Here is a 16233-nt window from a genome sequence, read left to right as displayed (position 1 = left end):
GACTATGCAATTCATAAGCATGAGGTCAGCGTGCCCTGTGAACAGAAGAGGTAGTACACGGGCTGTGCTTTAGGTAACACATGAGGGACAGAGTGGGGGGGGGGGGAACATCGGGGAGTGGGACTCAATGTGACAGGAAGGGTGAAGGATTTGGTGGGGGCACACAGGTTGAGAAGGAGCTCCACATGATTGCTGTGTCCATGACTCAGTGGCTGTGTAATTGAGGAGAGGGACTCCAGGTGACATAAGTGGGGGCAGGATTCAGTGTCACTTGGAAGTGGGGGCTGCGAAGTGATACATCACAGGAGTGGGAGTTTGATTTGACACGCAAGGGACTTGGGTGACACATGAATGGAAGAACTTGATGTGACACACGTTTCTTGCTGACAGGGAGGTGGGAGAAAGTCTGCACATGGCCTGACAGCAGTTTGCAGTAGAAACTCCAAAAAGGGGCGGGGGTGGCCTTGGTATGACATGATTAGAAGAGAGATGGCTACATGCAACTTGGGAGAGGGTGACACAGGTAAAGGGAGAGAGGTATGTGAGTGGAGAGACTGTGACCACAGGAAGGGAGGGGGATCTGTATGATATGAGATAGGGCAGAACTCAGATGGTGGGGGAGGGCCTCACGAGCCTGGGTGGGACACTAAGAAGCGGAGTGGGCTTGCTGCGACAGAAGCTGGAGCAGACACAGCTTTTACTGTGGCCTCAGTGGGGAGAGCCTTATGTGAGCTCTGGATGCAGGAGAACCTCTGTGTGACATCCAAATGTGGAGCAACTTGGGGTGACATGAGGGTGGGAGAGGGACTCAGGGTATCACACATATCCAGAGCGGGGAAGGGGGTTCAACATATCAAGAAGAGAGGCGAGTCCAGCCACACATGTGGGGTAAAGCCTTTGAGACACACGACTAGAGCGAGCCTCATGAATAAACAGATGGCTCTGTGTAGTTCTCAACTAGGAGCAAGGCGCAGTGTGGCACAGGAATGAGGGAAGGGAACTCAAGTGATAATTCCGTGGAGGAGGGGCTTACTAGGACATAAAAGGGGGGCCCTTGGTATGACATAACTAGAGAAAGGTATGGAGGACTCATTAGCAGGACTCAGCTTGACTTGTGTGCATAGGTTAGAGGGGCCATATGGTAACTGTTGGGGACTCCGTGAGACACAGAGGAGGAGGGGCTCAGTTTAACACAGAACTGAGAGAGGGGTTTTGGTATGGCGCCTGGCACCGTATCTCAAGTGGAGGAAGAAGAGGCAGTAGTCCAGGGGGGCAGTCTGACATGAGTGAGAAGCTCCTCAGGCACAGCTAACATGTGGAAGGGACTTGGCGTGAGACACAGAGGGTATCAGTGTGACGAATGGGTAGGAGGAAGCCTATGACAGGAGAGCAGATACTGGACCTAACGTAACATGGAGGTGACAAGCGTAAGCGTGACACAGAGGGACTGAGCATCACATGTGGGTAGGAGGAGGGAATGAATGTGACCCACGAATGGGGAAACTTCTCAGGGTGACAGAACCTTCACGTGACTCGCCGTGGAGGACTTAAGCAGGTTGAGGAAGTCAGTGGGATACAGAAGTGGGAAGTAGAAATATGTGACATGTGAGGAGAGGTGGGGGCTTAGGGTGGCATACGTTGGTGGGGTTTGGTATAACTTGAGTTGAGGAGTAGGTTACACCCCTTCAGAAGCATCTAAAGATTGACCGACCCCCACCTCCGAGTATTTGTGGTGCCCTGGGTTGAAGGGATGTGCTGGGGCCTCATCCTCAGGCCCCAAGCAATCAACATACCCAACCCAACTCCAGTTCTGAATTTAAGAAAACATTCAAGGACATAGACCACAAAGGATACACAGAGTCACCCCAGCAGTGCCTTCTTGAGAACCCTGGAACAGCCCCTGAAGATCACCACAGTACCCAATGTTAAGTACATGCCAAGCCTTAAAGGAAACCTCAAGTCGTGAGCCCACCCTTCTAAGAAAAATTGACAGGTTTCTCAGACATAGGAACTTCCAAAAGAGATGATTAACAGCACATGAACAAGAAAAAAAAAAGTATTAGTAACAACAGACAGAGCAGTGCCTATTCACCCTGGAGCCCCAAAGCGCATAGAAAATAGCCCAGGGACCAACCCCTAGCCAAGCAGACATCCAAGAGTGCTGAGCAGAGACCAGGGTGCAGAATACAAAGAAACAAGGCTGCTAGGGAACAGGGACCTGGGAGGGAACCATCTGGGAGGGTCTCGGGTCTAATGGCCTGGGTACCCCGTACCCATGGGTAACAAAGATGGGACAAAGGACTCCCCTTGCAGATTCATTTGGCAATACCTCGGTAGAGTCTGCATCCACAACCCCTCCCTGCTTCCGTGTCCCCAAGAAGCCTTGACACAGGGCTCTCCTGCCATCCAGCGGCTTGCATGTGTCTCCCAGAGGTGCGGACTCCCAAGGGCAACGTCCATCTACACGATGCCTGGCACAGGGCCTGGCACACAGTAGACCTTCACCGAATGTGGAAACGAATGAATGAAAGCCTACCATGTACAAGGCCCTGGCCGCCAGAATGAGCCCAGAAGCGAGGGTGATGGAGGTGAGGTAGGTGATGGAGGCCGGACTAGCCAGAGGTGAGATGCTGTGCCCAGGATGATGACAGAGGCCAGGTAGAAGTGATGAAAGTCATGAAGAGGAAATCCATGGTGACAGACATGCATGAGATGGATCCCCCAAAACAAGATAGGCAGCAAGAAAAAGCCAGGACACAGGCTAAGCCTGGAAAACCTCTCTCTGTGAAGGCCAGTGTGGGCCATGATTCTGACTTGATCCCACATCCCAACCATTCAAAACGACAGATCATTTGTTATCCCCACGTGATGTTCGGAGAATTTCTGAGCCTGGGAGTCCACCAGGTAGGGGTAGTAGATGCCCCTGAGCAGGGCCTGGTAAACAGATTCTGTTTACAGATCCTCATGTGGAATTCAGGAGAGCCAGTGCTCCTCCTCCCAAAGCCCTTTAAATTGTCTTTAAAAATGTTATTATTGTTGTGTATGTGAGAGTATAGATATGCACTGTGGAGGCCAGAGTACAACTTTCTCAAGAACCTTCTTTTCCTCCAGCAGGCTCTAGGGATTGAACTCAGGTTTCACCTATTGAGCCTTCTCGTCGATCTAATAAGTCATATTTACTTTTCTTTAAAAAATTTTTAACTTTTACATTGTCCACCATCAGACTTTCATGGCAGGTAGAAAAGTTAGCAAGCAATAAAGTGGCCTCTGGCATATTGTCCAATAGACTTGTGACTGATTCGCCAGAATTTTCCAGTGCCATATGAATTTGTCTGTCCACACCAAACCTCACTGGCATATCACCCAGTGCTTTCTCAGAAAAACTCCGATGTCATCAGTGACCTTCAGTTCTGATTATGGTAGCCATTTTCATCAGGAAAACACGTATATATTGCCCGCAGTTCCCGAATCTCATTATCTGCACAGTGGAGGGTGCAGGGAACTTACCTGGAGCCCGGTGGATGACGTCACATCTCGGTGGACCTTTGGGATAATGTCGGAGGCATTGTGGAGGACGGGATGCCGCAGTGCAAGCTGGGAAGGTCATCCAGTCCTGAGGTCCCCAGGCCAGCACCACAGGGTGACAGATACCCCAGGAAGGGGCTGGGAGGTTGGTGTAAGGAGGTGGGCCCATTCTAGTCCAGCCACCTCTCCCAGAAACTGGGGAGTGGGGTGTCAGGGGCTAGGGAGTTGATTAGAACCACAAGCAAGGGGTCAGGAGCCACCGGCCTACTCCATGTAAGGAAGACAAGCCAATGGAAGGAGCTGTTGGCAGCTCAGGAGGGTTAGTACCCCACTCATGCGTGCAGTGAAGGATGTCTCAGACATACGACCAGGAAAGAAGGGGGAATGGGGAAGTGGGAAGATGCAAGTGGGAGGAACTGACTACCACTCTTACCCTGTAGTGGCAGTAGCCACACCAACTGGCTGATGGGCAAAGCTGGGAGGTGAGGTGGGGGAGGAGGGCGCTGGGGCAAAAGTGTATGTGGAGTCTGCACCTAGGGCATCTGGGGGTTTGGGGGAGATCCACTCAGTCTCTTCTCGCTTGCAGCCACTCACCACCATCCATTGTACACACCCTCACATGCACAGGCACACACTCAGGCAGGCACATATCCTAACATCCACATATGCATACACACACACACACACACACACACACACACACACACACACACATCTTCACAACTCACATAGACTGAGGCCCCTGCATGCTGAGACCCCTGATGGGAGCTCAGTGCCCATCTGAACCTAACACATGCAGCAGTGGGCATGTGAGCTTACTTATGCCCTGCCAGTCAGACTGTGAATGCCCAAGAAATGGGTAAAGAGATGGTAGGGATCGACCCCAGCCAAGGCTCCCATGTAGCAAAACCTCCAGAAGAGGCACATTCATAAGCTTCATGAGCACAGGGTTTGTGAGCCATAAGGCCCAGGCTTTTGGAGGGATCACAATGATTCTAATAAGTAGAGCAAGGCTAGGGCATTAATTTGAAGCCCACATCAGCAAGGAAAAGGATTGTACTCCCACTAGAGTCACCCAGAAATATATGGCTTGGTCCTGACACATTCCCTCAGAGCTCAGGGTCTCTGTCTATGATACACACACACACACACACACACACACACACACGCACGCACATGTGCACACACGAACACACGCACAGACACACACACGTGCACACATGCACACACACATGCACACATGCACACACACATGCACACATGCACACACATGCATACATGCACTTGTACAACTCCACTCATACTTTCTACCATCAGCCAACACCATGCAAACAATAAAGTGCTTTTTAAAGTGCAGGTATATAAACAGTGATTTGTGATAACACCACCTCCCACCCCCCGCCCAGCAGCCCGCCTCCATGCCCAGGCCCCCTGACCAGGCTTGCTGACTACCCTCCCCCCAAGTGGACCCACCTTACTACCTAGCCACCCTCCAGAATGTCACCTGCACACAGTAGGTGTCAATACCTGCCAGGCTGAGCTAAGCTAGCATTGAACTCCAAAACCCTTGTCCAGGATGATTCATGTAAGTGGGGAGGGGGGCCTGGGGCTTGAGAGAGTCAGCTGTAAAACCTTGGGGTGTCTAGGATACTACCACTATCACGTGATCCTAACCAGTGTCTTCGTAGGACACTCAGGGGCTCCCTCCTTTGTTGAATTCAGCCTGTCTTTTACTGACTGGCCTCTCCATCCCCTGGACCACTTATGGTTCCAGCCTCTGCGAGGGTCTTTCTAGAAATCTCTATCAGACTTCCACATCCCCAAATAAGACACTGTGTGGGAGAGGTGGGTATGGGATCTGGGACTGAGTCCAACATACCTTGCAAATGGGAGGACGAACAATTAGAAATATCAACTATGAAAGCTGGCACGTGAAGACTCCTGGGGGTAAAGCTTCTGACTGACTGCCTACCCGCCCTGCCCCACTCCAGCTCAGCCTCTGTAATGGCAGCTGCCAGTGAGGACAAGAGGAAAATTACAGTCATCTGGAGAAAACTGTGACCCAAGCATATCCAAGCCACAAGCCCTCCAACTGAGCTAAAAGTATCAGAGACGCTCCTCCTTAAGAGGGACAGAGACTATGATTTCCCTCCCCTGCAGTCATCATCCACCTCCCTGCCTCTGGTCCTTTCGTCCACTGGCTATCACTGACAAAGTTCAGCATGCCTTGGCGATGGTCAACTGGACCACACCACTTGACTCTGAATGCTAAGAGTTATAGAATCAGGTGGATGGAAAGGACACAAACAGGTGACCCTGCAGCAGCCTGGAAAAGAAGAAATGGAGTAATGGGGGAAACTGAGGCTCGAGGGATAAACTGCATCTGAGCAAATACCCAGTAGTACCTAGACAGGAAGAAAGGGCATTACTCTCTTTAGTTCTTTTCTTTCTCTCTCACCCTCTCTCCCTTACTTTGTGTGTCAGACTAGTGCTAGAACCCAGGACCTCACACAGGCTAGGCAAATACTCCACTACGCAAGCTATGCCCAAGCACCCACATCTACCTCAAGTCCGAAGCTGTGTCTGTTGGTCTTGGAGTCTGTGCTGTTCTTGGCACCACCACATTCTGCCCAAGTCTTGCGCGTACAGCTGAGGAGTGGCATCTCTGAAGATCTGCTCATTCTTCATAGCGCTGAGTTGGGTTCACCAGTCCTTCAGTTGGCTTCAAAATCTGTTGTAGAGACGTCTAGGAACTCAGCAATCAGCAGGAATGGGATGAGACAGTCCTTGAAGATGGTATTGCTCCTTCCTTCCATCGCAGCTCTAGAATGCCAGTTACTCATCAGGTTAAGTTCTTGTGTGCACAGTCCAATTTCAACCGAATGTCCAGGAAGCATCACAAAATGATGGTAGCATCATCAGGGTGTGTCTCAGGAACTCTGGCTAGCTGCTTCCTTTCTTCCACACTCCAGGTAAATAAAGAGTCCTTTGGGGAGATACACCGATGGAACCATGTAGGAATAGTGTAACTGATGAGATCAAGTCCTCAGAAGCCTCAGTGGCTAGGCTGTTCAGTTGGCCTGTCCAGAATGACCTTTAAAGTTTCCTCCTCCAAGTACCTCCATCCCTTGTCATGGACTGGAGCCCTCCATGATGCTTTTGCAGTTTCTGAATAAGTCACTATATTTTCTCTTACTCATTTGTCATTTCTCAAGCTCAGTGAACAGTATGGGGTCAACCATGTTCTTCGAGGACAAAAGATGCTAACAAGAAGTCCAAGGCAAGAGTTCAGCCCCAAACATAGCCTCATCTGGTATGTCAGTGTCCATGCCTCCAAATATTTGGGGATCTCCTTTGTGGCTGATGCAGTCTTTAGAGTCATCACAATGGTCTTTGCCTGGTCCCAGCCTCAAATTCATTGAACTTCTATTGCTGAAAGGAGGGCAGCCCTTTCTAACCAGCTCTGAGGTCACAGCTTGACACCAGGATACAGAGTGGGCGTTTAGCACCTTGCACTGGGAGAGGAGCTAAGCCGCAGAAACTAGCTTGGGTTACATTCCAGGGTCCAGCCAACTTGGCATTCCTGTGGGGTCAAGGCTGGTGTATGTTCAGCCATGAACACACACATCTAAAAAGCATAAAACTGTCTTTTTCTGTGGCATTACATACTGTTCGGCAAGCATCACTGAATGCTCCTTATTAGCACTCCATGACGTCAGCTGACATGTTCTTAAAACACTTGGCTCTGCTACGATGAGTCCCTTTTCCACATCCCTTCTTCTGTAACTTTGGAAGTGTCTTTCACGCTAGTGTCACTGAATGCCACGGGCCACAAGGAAAGCACTGTTGTCTGCCCTCTCCAGTCTTAAGTCAAACTTTGGACACTCTCAGCCCTGTCCCAGTAAAGCACATAGTCTCCAAGATTTTTTTTTCCTCCAATTCCAGATATCTGAGGTTTTTCTGCAAAATTGAAGCTTGACTTTCAGCTCTAGAACACCAAAGATGTCTCTTCTTCTGGATAGATCATCCACTTTAGAACATCACAAAGGTCTCTCTTTTTGGATATTGGAACTCCATCAGAGGCTAAGGATTGAATCTCCACTCTATAACAACAAAGAGGTCTCTTTCTGTGCATATCTGAACTTCACCAGAGCTCTATCTTTAGAACAATATGGAGTTCTCTCCTTCTAAACACCTGAGCTCTACGAGATATTGGAATGAAATTCTAGATTGAGAAAATCAACAAAGTCTCTCTTTCTAGACACTTGAGCTTCTCTGAGGATGGTCTGGATTCTTGGCATTAGCACATGAAAACAAGCCACATTCCTGGACCTCTGGTCATCACTAGAGACTGGACTGTAGATCTTGTTGAAGAACACCAAGGAGGTCTCAGTGTCTAAGTTTCAGAAACTTGAGCTGGGATTCTAGTTCTAGAACTCTGAGGACCCTCTTTCTAGACTTCTCTGTTTCATCAAAGAATGAAAGTTCAGTCTTTATTCTAGAACATCAGGAAGGCTCCCCTTTCTGGACATCTGGACATCATCAAAGGCTGAAGGTGGTGTCCTGCTTCTAGCACATGGTGGAAGGTCCTTCTTTCTGAACATCTGGGCATCAAAGGCTGGAGATGGAGTTCTGGTTCTAGAACATTGTGGAGATACCTCTTTCTGGACATCTGATCACCAAAGGCTAAATGCAGAGCCTTTGTTCTAGAACATCATGGAGGTCTCCCTTGACCTAAGACGTCTAAGTTTCACCAAATGTTTGAGACAGAGTCCTGGTTCTAGAACATTGTGGAGACCCCTCTTTCTGGACATCTGAACATCATCAAAGGCTAAAGGTACAGTCCTGGTTCTAGAACACAATGAAGAATGCCACTTCTAGACACCTAAGCTTCACTGGAAATGAGGCATAAAAGGCTGAAGGTGAAGTCTTGGTTCTATAAATCACGGAAGAACATCATGGAGTTTCACCAAACGCTGGAGGTGAAGTCCTGGTTCTAGAACATCAGAGAGGTCCCTCCTTCTGGACATCTAAGTTTCATCAAGGAGTAAAGGTGAAGTTCTTGCTCTAGAGCACCCATCTTTCTGAGCATCACTCAAGATGCGAGCCTAAATATTAGCTTTAGAGAGTCAAGAGAGCCAGGCCTGGACATCTGAATGGAGGGAGATGGAGTCAAAGAGGTCCCTTTTTCTGCATTTATAAGCCTCACTGGAGTCTTAAACCAAAGTCTTAGATCTAGAAAATGCTGGTGGTCACTCTGAGCATCTTCAAAAGTGACAGATGGCATGATGGCTCTATATTGTCAATTATGTTCATTTCTCTGGGACATTTGGGCTTTTTGAGAGACTCAAGATGGATCCCCAGCTCCCGAACCTCAAATAGGTCCTACTGTCCAAATATTTGTGCTTTACTGGAGACTGGAGCTGGGTTTCAGGTCTAGAATATGAAGGAGGTTCTTTAGAAATCTGAGTTTCATTAGAGGCTACAGCTGGAGCTTGGCACCAAGAAGGTCAAGGAAGTCCCCCTTTCTGGACTTGTGGGCTCTACTGGACACAAGAGCTAGAGTTAGAGACCCATCTCTAGGAAAAATCAAAAAAGTTCCTCCTTCTGGGTCTCTGAGATCCATCAGAGGCTAACGCTGGGCTCTGAGCTCTGAGATACCAAAAGAAGACCTCATTCTTAATGTCCAAAGTCTGTCAGAGACTGCGGTTAGTATCCTGGTTCAGTGACCTCAGCAGATTCCTTATTCTGTATGTCTAAACATCAGAGGCTTGGGACTCAGCTGGACTATATAGAAACAGGCCTTCACATAGAGACTCTGACAAAACTTGAGGCTTGCAGAAAGATGAGGAATTTTATCTGGAACATTGAGGAAGTCTTTATTCTGGACATGTGGGCTCCATCAGAGGCTGGAGTGGAGGTCTTTTCTATGGAGCATGATTAGGGCACTCATTCTAGAAGCCTGGACTTCATAGGGAGGCTTTGATCACCAAAGAAAGGGATCTTCTGGACTCTTGTATTCTCTTGGCTGGGCACAACTTCTGGAGGCATGTCTTTTCACTGCTGTCTGCACTGTTACTCGTAAACCACTCATGTCATAGTGTCCATCCATGGCTGGTATTGGTTCTTCTGGGCTGGGTTGTGGCCAGTTCTTCAAGGTGGTGCTTTCAGCAGAGAGCCCGTGGTCGGTCCTGTGTACTTGCAGTTGCATTTGTCTGAAGAACTCTCAACTCACTTCTCTGTGAGAATGAGGAGGTGGAGAAAAGAGGGAAGACAAGAAGAGGGAGGAAGAGAAGGAAGAAGAAGGAAGAGGAAGAAGAATTGAAAGAAGGAAAAAGAAAGATGCATAGGAGTAGAGGCAGAGGGAGAAGAAAGAAATTGGAAGAAGGATTGATAAAGAGGGAAGAGGAAGGGAGAGAAAGGGAGGGTAGTGGCGATAATGGCAGCAGCAAAGGCAGTGATCATAGTAGATGTTGGTCGTCATGTGGCAGCGGTGGTGGTGGTAGGCGTGTGGCAGCTGTGGTGGTTATGGCCATCTTCTTCTTGGTTGGGATGATGTTCATGTCATCTGCTCTAGAAGAGCCAGGATCTACCAGCATTCAACTCTATTTCCCCTCCCACTTGCTCCCGACTCCCTCCTCTCAGGCCCAGACTGCTCAGACAGCCTAACTGTCCATCCCCCCACCCCCAAGCCCCTCAGAAGTCATGAGGGTAGGGTTAACATCCCCACACTCAACCAGCATACCTGATGCCAGGCAAGGGAATGTCTGAGCACTCACAGAGACCCACTCAGGAACCACTTTTGTAGAAGCCGTGTTGGCCCAGCACCTGGGTCATGATGACTTCTCAGCTAGGGCCCTGGCATGGCCCCGGGGAATGTGGAGGGCAAGGGGGTGCACAGAACTCAGCCCCGGAGCAACATTTTCTCTGGAGCTCCAAGGACCGGAGCTGTGAGCCCCTTAGGCTCCAAAGCCAGACCTCCCACATCTCCTGCTTGATCTCCTTTCCGGAAGGAAACTGACATCCTGAACGCAGGAGGCCCTTCATCGGGCCCCAGTGCATCATCGCACCAGGCAGCACAAAGGCGATTTAAGGCATTGGAGGCAGTTCCTCTGCCCCATTACACTGCAAAAGGAAGCCCCAGCAAGACACCCGCCCATCCTTGTGTTAGTAGCACACCCATCACTGTTTTAGTTAAGACAAGAAACATTTATTGAGAGCACCATGAGCCGCCAGGCCCCATGCTTCTAAGCACATTGCAGCTGCCTCACAACAGCCCTGTGAGGTGGGAGTTGGAGCCCATTGCACAGCTGTGGGCTCAATAGCTTTCCCCCCAAGTCTCAGGGTCCATGGGCAGGGATCAAGGCCATATGCCTGACCCCCAAGTCAGCGCAGTTCATCAGTCAGTAGGTGGGTCTCTCTACACAAGGGGAGGCCCAGGTCCAGAGTCTTGGGTCCAGCATGTCCCACAGGAAATGTGCAAGGCGTCCCCGGGGCTGTGGAGGCCGAGAGAGACACAGCTGCAGATGAAGACCACCTGCTCCCCATCCCAGTGGCTGACAAGAGTTCTTGTCACCAGGCAGGCTACAGACTGGAGGGGACCACCCAGCCCTATGCTCAGAAAGCCTAAGCTCTGGGCAGCTATGGAGGTGGGGCAACACCTAGCCACCAGCTCCTGCCCTCACTAATGTATTCTACACTGTTTGTACCTTTTTCACACCACCCACACGTCTTCTAGCCAACTCACCCTCTATTAAACTTTGGTGGTTTTTCAAAGACATCAGCTGTGCCCTCCTGGAGGGGATCTTCTAAATATTCTCCCAAGTCTGTCTCCCACTTGTACCTCAATGTCCCCCAACAAAACTACTGAATCTTAAACATTGCTTCCATCTATGTTTCTCCAGAGCTGGGTAGGTGCTACCCCTCCAGACCTCCACTCTGACGGAGTTTCACATGGGCTTAAACACCAGAGCACATGTGGACCCAGTGCCCATGGCCACCTCCATAGCTGCCAGTGTGGGATAGGATACAGGAATACTTGCATACCAAGCAACCAAACACTCACACAAATAAGCTTACTGAATCTCCCAATAACCACACCAGGTGGGTTTGATTATTTCAAGCTTATGACAAACAGCCAAAGCCACATGGTCAGCAAGGGCATAGGACAGACTAGAACCCAGACCCTGACTCTCATGAGCAACCATAGATGGGCTCCTGGCCATCCCCTAAGATATCATATCACCAGTGATACTCTTTTGTGCAAGAGGGAAAACTGAGGCTCAGGATGGTTCTGGTAACCTGCTCAAGGTTCAGTTAGTTAAAGAAAAGAAAAGAAAAAAGAAAAACAGATCCAAAGCCCAAATGGGCAAGACCCTTGGAACCCCACCGATACCCATGTGCCCAAGGAGTACTCTAGAGAAAATAAGAAACCAAGGTCTGGGTTCCAAACTCCTCTATTCCCACTCTTCTGGGTACTCAAGGCTGTGCCCCAGAATTCACAAGTAACTTACAAGTCATTGCTGATTGTCACTAATGGTGGGGACAAAGGCTTTAGGGGAAGGGGGCCTTGGAGAGGATATGGGCACAGCCAAGTCCTCCCTAGAATTTGGGAACTGCCAAACCAATCCTTTTCAGAATCACTCATGCCAAAACATCAATGAGGACATTTTAGTCACAAAAAAAAAAAAAGTTTTATTCTAGACATAAGTATCTCCCAAACTGTGTTTCCACCAGGAGGGACCTCCTGTGGCTGACTAGATTCCAGGGAAAGGTCTCAAGGTTTCTGTAGACTTTGTCGGGGAGAATCCCTTACAGAAAGACCTCCCAGCCATCCACTCATCCACATCCGCTTAGTATTCCCCACATCCTCTTTCATGGAGCAAGTATTAGGCATCCATGAGTGACAGGGTGACTCTGGACTAGAGCATGCCCAAACCTTGGAGTTTAATCTACGCATTTCTTATTTGCCAGGTTCCAGGTATTCCTTTTGTTATCTTTAAGGGACACAAGCTACCTAACAGAGGGACCTATAAACCAGGAACCCAGACACAGACTCAAAATCATCTGAGCAAAGGGCCCCTATCTACCCTTCCCTACATGACACCACAGAGCACGGAAGCAAAGCTTCCAACAAGTTGTCAAAGCCAGGGGATGGACAAGAAGGGCCACACTGCAGGGCCCTGAAAACAGCCTGAGGGAGGCAGAATCAAGATCTTGGCAGTGGCTGTGATAGGTACAAAAACACGGTGATCAGAGGGAACAATGAGAGCACGAGCTCCTGCGCCCACAGGACACAGTGACAACACCAAGGGCATAAGGGCAACCAGGGCTGAGACACCAGGGCTTTGAAAGCCAGAGACAACATTAAAAAAAACTGAGAGGGGGTGGAGCTTCTGTGGAGTGGGAATGGACAGAGAGAGAGAGAGAGAGAGAGAGAGAGAGAGAGAGAGAGAGAGAGAGAGAGAAAGGAGTGGGAACTTAGAATTCTACTCTCCCAGATACACCGGACAGGATGGGGGATGGAATTCAACAACGAGGAAAGGCTCTAGTAAGAAATGAGCCAAGATCCCAGCCAGATGACCAGGCCACCGTGGAACCAGGAGACCTGGAAGGATGCGGCCTCCTCACTCCTCCCTTCATGCCTCACCCTACCAGGAAACTAGTAGGTGGACAGTGGGGTACACGTGGCATAGAGACCATCGTGAGTGCATGCCAGGGCCAGACAGGGGTGAAGCTGAGAAACATGGTTTACTGAGGCTTTGTTTAGTGGAATGGAAAGAGTTATTTACACAGGACTGTGAATATTGAGTCTGTCTGCAGAATGGGACCATGCTAAGGACAGCAGGGAAGTGCATGTATGAGACATAAGCTGGGCCAAAAGCTGAGTTGGGTATAGGGGAAACTAAATTTACACATCTCCTGGCAGGGGAAGAAGGGGGAGGGAGGAAGGAGATCAAGCCACACAAGCCGACCAGCTAAGAGTGGAGGAAGGCATCAAAAAGGCCTCAAAGGTGCCATTACTTCAAACCCTGTCTATTGACCCTTGGTTCCTGCCACTGGCCCAGGGGCATATATTCACACACAGAGAAACACAAGCTTGCAGAAGCATTTCCCAGGACACATCACCCTTCATAGTACCCAAAAGCACAGTGGGCAAGCCTGCTTTGGCCTGCCCAGCAGCAGCAGCAGCAGCAGCAGCACCATGATGGTACAGGAGGGGTGGGGAACCACAGAGGAATGTAGGCGCCAGCATGTATGAGCCACACGAGCATTTAGCCTAGACCACACAGCCAGCCACTAACAGCCCACTTCGCACACTGCATCAACTGTTGGAAATACGACCTCAGCTTAAAGTCCACACTGGCTCTTTATTCAGTGACTACTGACAAAGACATAGCTCGTGAGTTTACGCCAACCCCACCAGGCCACCATTCTGGTGACAGCCAGCCTGTACATCACACTTTTATCGTGGCTTAGCCCTTGTCCCTCACAACAACCCTGTGAGGTAGGCTTTCTAGTGACACACACCTGAGAGAAAAAAAAAAAAAAAAAAGACCATGAGCCAGAGGAGTAGAGAGACTCATACAGTTCAGTGGCCCTGCCAGATGACACCTGGGTAAATTCTAAAAGAAAAAGACTCTCACTGGAAAGTGGAAGGTCCTTTACTTATCATGTAAAACAACGAGACACTGTGCAAAAGTCCACTACAACATAACAGTGGTTAGTTAACAGGTTAGGAAAGAGAGAAATACAATGAGATCATTTGATGTGCATTCCAATACAATCTCCATTACAAACCTCTCTATGAGATCACAAACATCAGCCCCTGGGACTTGTCACACTTTGGTTAGTTGTTCATCTGTCTACTCAGACACAACCGAGGAAGCTAAGTGGGCCCCTACCCCTGGCCAGGCACTGTGATAAGCACTAGAGGTCAGGCAGTGTGGCCTGATGCTGTCAGTAGGAGGGAAGACACTGAGAAAGGGACAGTGGTGTCTGGCAGACCGCGCCAAATACTCTCCTGGGTAGAGCCGTTCGGAAAGGGATGTAACTAGGTGCTATATACAGGCCTGACTCAGGGGCATGGTCCTCAGTCAGAGAACTAGAGGCACCCCCAACCTCTCAAAGAGGTGGATGTGGATGTGTCCGAGGGGGGAGGGAGGGCAGAGGTACTACCTAAAGAGTCCCCCTACCCATGGTGTGAAAGTCCCTAGTCTGTAGGAAAATAACACACCAATTTAGCATGTACCCTTTGATCAGAAACAAAACCAAACCATCCTGGAGCAAGGCTACCCCCACCCCGGGGCAAGGGTTCCCACTGCTCTGGCACACCCCCAGGGACACATACACTGCCTTCTAGAGTCACAGTCAGAAGTGTCTAGTTACAGCAAGCCTCACAACAGGCCTGAGAGGTGGGCACCATAGTCCCTACCACCGAAATAGACAGCCTCAAGTTCTCAGATAAGATCATTACACAGTTTGTCCAGCTCCAGGTCCTGGCTTTACCATTATCTACTCACTCTGGTGTGAGACACAGAATTTAGAAGAGGCCTGTGCCTCTACCCCTCCACAGCAGAAATGCTGGAGGAAGGTCTCCCCTGGCTTGGGACCCCTCTCAAATACACAGGGCTGAACACAGGGTTTTACAAAGTGCCCTGTGTCTTGCCTACCCTGGTCTGTGAGTAGATTGTTCAGAAAGAACCCTGGGGCATAATCCCTGTCACCTGTACAAGCAACCATCTCCTGCAATTTTGTCTAAAAAGGAGCCGAGCATTAGCTGAGCTCAAAAGTGACCAGAATGACTCTCAGATCGTTCCTGCAGAAGATCAGGGTGTCTCAAAGACTTGAAAGCCTGCTCGCAGCCAGAGCTTGCTACTCAGTGCTTCGTCCACTCCCCATTGGGCCTCTTAAGGATACGGGCTATGATTTCTGAGCACCCAGAGAACACAGTTTGCTGATTATTAATCAACCTAGTTTTGTGAGGAACAAAGTTGGAGAGAGCAATCAAGCTTGCACCAGAACTCAGACCTTAAGTCTGAATTGAAATCAAGGAGCTCGCCTTATTAGACACACAAACATGGCTTCTTTACCAATGTCCCTATCTTTTCTTTCCAAGGGCAGTGGTGGAACGAGTCCCGGTGGGCCAGCTCTAGTATAGCACTAGCTAATATTTAAAGACGCTTGCTGACTGTAGGAGAATGAATGAAGGGGTGAAGGAACACGCACATGAGTTACAACCACTGCCATCTGGTGGGGTAAATTGCAAGGCTGAAGGCAAAGCTCATGACAGGGACCATGCACCAGGCAGGGTGAAGCCCGAGGAGGCAGCTCTGCTTATGGTGGGCGAGGCCAACCTCCTGGATCAAGGTACAGGTGTGTGATGTGTGAGAAGCATCATGGAGAAAAAGCTGTGGTGATGGGATCCAGCTGGGACGTGCTCGTGACCTAGGAGTTGGGGACTACAGAAGGGGGTGTTGCTTCATGACCACAGCCCATGGTGCCACACAGCTTGCCCAAGGTGAAAAGGTTTGCTTTCAGGAGAGGGAGGGGCTCAAAGTACCAGGTCAAGTGATGGAGGCCCAATGCATGGATGGATGGATGGATGGATGGATGGATGGATGGATGGGTGAGTGGGTGGGTAGATGGGTGGGTGGATGGATGGATGGATGGGTGGATAGATGGATAGATGGATAGATGGATGGATGG

At 49.7% G+C, this 16233-nt stretch overlaps 1 long non-coding RNA gene across 1 annotated transcript in view; it reads right to left on the bottom strand.

Annotated features, from left to right (window-relative positions):
- Window positions 1-10859: 10859 nt before the first annotated feature.
- Window positions 10860-16233, bottom strand: part of LOC127194051 (uncharacterized) — a 28256-nt gene continuing 22882 nt past the window's right edge. Inside the window, exon 4 of the long non-coding RNA XR_007831203.1 lies at window positions 10860-11021. This is a non-coding gene — a long non-coding RNA (uncharacterized LOC127194051). The remainder of the gene's footprint in view (window positions 11022-16233) is intronic.

Source organism: Acomys russatus, chromosome 1 (assembly GCF_903995435.1).
Source record: "Acomys russatus chromosome 1, mAcoRus1.1, whole genome shotgun sequence".
Taxonomy (NCBI): Eukaryota; Metazoa; Chordata; class Mammalia; order Rodentia; family Muridae; genus Acomys; species Acomys russatus.
Note: the sequence above shows the minus strand (reverse complement) of the source record. Positions and strands in the feature narration are given on the sequence as shown.